Source organism: Wolffia australiana, chromosome 8, assembly GCF_029677425.1.
Source record: "Wolffia australiana isolate 7733 chromosome 8, ASM2967742v1".
Lineage (NCBI taxonomy): Eukaryota > Viridiplantae > Streptophyta > Magnoliopsida > Alismatales > Araceae > Wolffia > Wolffia australiana.
In genome coordinates this window covers 11,700,733-11,705,206 of record NC_135842.1, presented here as the reverse complement: position 1 = coordinate 11,705,206, position 4,474 = coordinate 11,700,733, and the positions used below count along the sequence as shown (strand labels likewise).

Genomic DNA, 4,474 nt, shown 5'->3' with positions numbered 1-4,474 from the left:
AACAAATGCTGCTGGTTTGGTTGACATTTCCAGGCACTAAAGTCCATCTTTAGTTGTTCCTCGTAGCAGGATGTTGCAGGTTTTCTGATCCTTAACAAGAGAATACGAAGGGTGAAACTCCACAAAAACATCATTATCAACAGTCAACTTATGTACTGATAATAGATTCTTCTTAATTTCTGGCACATGAAGTATATTGTTGAGAAATAAATTCTTTTCATAAGTAGAATTTTTTATGATCCCAAAGATAAGATTTTCAAACCTGTGTCATTACCAATTTGAAGTTGCTCGTTTCCTTGAAAATGTGTAGCATTGTTGATCAGATTTGGATCTGTTGTGACGTGATGTGTCGCTCTGCTATCTGGGAACCATGCTGCATTTTGGAATTTTGGATGATATATGCTTGTGGATTTGTCTGCCAATTCTGTCTGTTTGGTCCTGAACTCTGTTGACTTCTTGTGAATTCTTGGCACTCCCTCGCGTGGTGACCAAATTGAAGGCAGAGTTGGCATCTCAGAAGAAACCTGTTGGGTCTTCCTCTTCCATGATTCTGGTTTGATCCTCTTGAGGAATAGTAATTTTTCTGTGGAATCTGACTTGAAGATGTACTTGCAACCTGACTGTTGTTAGCCATAGGACAAAACATGCTGGCGTTTGCCATTTGCTGATATGAAATGTAAATCTCTTGCGATTTGAGGTTAGATACTATATCCTCAAATTTCATATTATGAAGATTAGCATTCATCACTAACACGAATTGGCTATATTCTGTACCTCGTCCCCGTACAAATGTGTAATTCCTTGTGTCATCATCGATCACAGATCCAGAAGCTTCCAAGGATTCAATGACAAATCAAAAATCTCTAACATAGTCATCAATAGTCAAGGTAACTTTGGTGATGGTATGAAATTGGCGGTGAAGATCCATCACTCTTCCCCTGTTTTTGCTAGAAAACGTGCTTTTAAGCAAATTCCAGGCCTCTTTTTTAGTCTTGGTACCACTGATGCCCCGAATAACAGATTCTTACAATGTTGTGTAAAGAAACCCCAGAACTTTCTGGTCGTTCTTCCACCATTGCCAAAAATCTGGATTCTCGACAGCATTTCCTTGCGAATCTTGAACAGAAATCGGGGGCAGATCATGTTGAACAAAAAACATCAGTTCATACCCATTGAGTACTGGAAGTATTGAACTCTTCCAAGTTTGATAATTCTCATCACTAAGACCAGCATGGTGGCTCCTGGCGGGTGTTCACCAGGACCTGTCCTGCGGTGGCAGCTTTCCTCATGAGGACTTGGGACGCTGGAGTCGTAGTTGAGACGATCCTTTCTTCAGGCTTGGCACAGAAAGGCCTCTGATACCATGTTGAAATTTCTGCTGTCTCTTGGCCGTTGCACAAGAGATGGAAGACGAAAGAATGGAGAAAGAAAAGAGAAGAAAGATGAAGAAGAGAAGGCTCAGAAGAATGGATTAAATCGTTGTATTTCCCGCAAGATTATCATTAACATTTGTGTGTATTTATATTGCATATATTTACTTTAAATAATAAATCAGGTAACGTATAGATCCATTGTAACGAATACAATGGAAATATATTTGAATTCTTGTTTGATCCTGACCGTTATAACGTCCTTGGGTGCACTGATCATGACAGTCGATCGGTGCGATGTACCCATCTCTTATAACGACTAACTAATCTAATCCTGGCCATTATAATGTCCCAGGTGCACCGATCACAGCCGTCGATCAGTGCGGTGATCTCATTTAAATGGAAGATCTAATCCTGACAGTTATAACTACCTCTCATTTAATCCTGACCGTCTATCTTTGATCCTATTCTAGAATTAATCCTATACTATCTTTGAACTTATATTTCATCCTATTTTGTAGTCTCTAACGAGTATTAGTATCAATTTCATTTTACTAACTAATCTTCATTAGCTCTTATCAGTTGATCGTCGAGCTGCTCCTTTGGCTTTGACTCGGCGGGCTGCGAAGTGAGTAAAACTCCTCTTCACAAAAATTACCAAAATAGAAAGACTTGAATTCTGTATCATTCTCCGTTGTCACTAATAAAATAAACCAAGAACTTTCCCACTGACGTTCTTCCTACAGCCCTCTTCATGGTCTATAGTTCCACCCGATGTGGTGAGCACGATGTACCCAAACTGTCGAGAGGGAAGCAGCTGGGCAGTCCAAGGCTCAATGTCCTTAACTCCAACATCAAATCCAGGGCTGATCATGCCACACTTGTTCAGCCATTCGTTCAGCTCAACAACAATTTTACCGGCCATGTGATCATCCACATACTCGAACTCTCCAATGTAACCATGCTTCTGCATAAGCAAGAGAAACTTGATGATCACCTTTGATGAAGGCCTGATCAGGACCTGTCTCTTGCCTCTCTTTTCCGCATTGTGCATGCTCTTGAGAGCATCGTTCAGAATGCTGACCCTCACCATCTCGAAGAACTCACGACGACGCCCAGAGATCCGAAGAGATGCGCAGAAGAAGCAGCGATGGCAGAGAGGGGTTATTTCCTTTAATATTATTGATTTGTGATCCAAGCCTCCGAGAAATAGAAATTATTTTTGTGGATTAGAACTAATCCCACCTTCATGAGAGATAGGATTTCTTTGTGGTAAAACACTCGTTGATTACTAAGGAGGATTAGACGCCAACAAGAAATTAAATATACCTCTCAAAGATAGCCTCTAGTTGGTCCAAAGGGACATTAAGGAGTCGATCGTGTCCCAATTGACCATCATATTGTTTGATCATCCGACTTTAAAAGTCTTTCTTCGTACTATACGTTGATTCTAAAAGTTCACCCCATTTTATTCTTGCAACATTTATACATACCATCTTCCTGTGTTGTAACACGTGCCGCTCGATCCTGGCCGTTAGGTCTTACATTACTATCCCGGCCGCCGCCCCGCATGCTGCTGCCCGCGCGCCCGCACGCCGCCGCACTCCATGCCCGCGCTCCGCGCCATCGCGCCAGCGCCTGCGCCGCTGCGTCGCGGCCCATGCCGCGCCCAGCCGGGCCCAGCCGCTGAGAGCCCAGGCCGCGCCACCGTGAGCCCAAGCTCAGTCGACCGGCCCAGTGGGCCTACCGGCCTATTGGGCCGGCGCCGCGGGTCTGGCCCGCTAGCCCAGCTAGCCGCGCCACTCGCCTCGAGGCACCGCAACCCGCGCCTCGAGGCGCGGCCGTTGCCCTAAGCTGCCCAGCCCGCGCACCGAGGTGCCACCTCAGTTGGCTGTGGGCACGTCTCTCGAGACAACGCCACATCAGCCCTAAGCCCTTAAGTGGGCTAGGTTTATTGGGCCTTCGCCAGCCTATTTGGCCCTCTGGGCCTGATCATGTAGGACCGCGGCCCAGTCCGGTCCGCCGCTTTCAGCCGCCATCGCCACTCGCCGCTGCCGCCACTCGCCGCCGCCGACCGCCGCCGCCGCTGACCGCGCCATCGCCGCCACTCGCGCCACCGCCGCTGCTGCCACCATCACCGCTGCCGCCACCGCCGCCGCCGCACCGCCACTTGCCGCCACCGCTGCCGCCGCTGCCGCCACCGCTGCCGCCGCCGACACCGCCGCTGGCCGCTGCCGCCACTCGCCGCCGCTGCCGCTGCCGCTGCCGCCGCCGCAGGCACCAATCGCCGCCGACGTCGCCACTCGCCGCCGCTGCCAATCAATGCCGCCGCGCTGTTTGCCGCCGCCGCTGCTTGCCGCCGTCGCTCGCCGTGGCCGCTGCCGCAGTCACTCTCCGCCGCCGCCGTCACTCGATGCTGCCGACGCCACTTGCCTCAGCCGCCCCGCCGCTGCTCGTCGCACGACGCTCCTCAGTTGTCATATGCTGCCACACAGTTCGTCACCGCCCTCGTCATCCGATCGGCTGAACAGCCCCGCCCACCGGTAGTCGGGCCCACCAACGCTTCGACGACTATCCAGCCTAGCGTCAATCATGTGGAGATAGAGACACCCTTCTGCCCCCAACGAATTGAGGACCCCGCGCAAGATCTTTCCGGGACACCCACCGAAAGCGGGACGTGCCGTCCAAGATGATCATCCCCGAGCCCGACGAACGGACCCACGCTCCTGCCGCGGGACGTCGACGACGTCCGTCCTGCATCAATCTGAATATCTATCTCTATCTCTATATCTATCTCTATCTCTTTCTACATCTATAACACTGTGTGGAGTCCTTGGACCAAACCGATTGTAGCACGCATCAGCTCAATGTCCAATCTTCCCGCAAATTTGATACTTTAGACCTATGTGATTTTCTTGAGAAGAACCTCATCCCATGTTGCTCCGTTCTGTAGAGGCTTGGCCTCTCGTTGTGTGTAAATCAGAGTTTATCTAATTTGCTTCTAGAGGTAGAGTCTACTCGTTTTGTGCTTCTGGACCCAACATATTTTTCCTCAGAACGAAGTATATAAACTATAGAGTCGAAGGATAACATACCAGCGTGAG

At 49.2% G+C, this 4,474-nt stretch overlaps 1 pseudogene; it reads right to left on the bottom strand.

The window, feature by feature from the left end:
- Nucleotides 1–2,070: 2,070 nt before the first annotated feature.
- LOC144706833 (small ribosomal subunit protein uS8 pseudogene) lies at nucleotides 2,071–2,481 on the bottom strand (annotated as a pseudogene).
- Nucleotides 2,482–4,474: the final 1,993 nt, after the last annotated feature.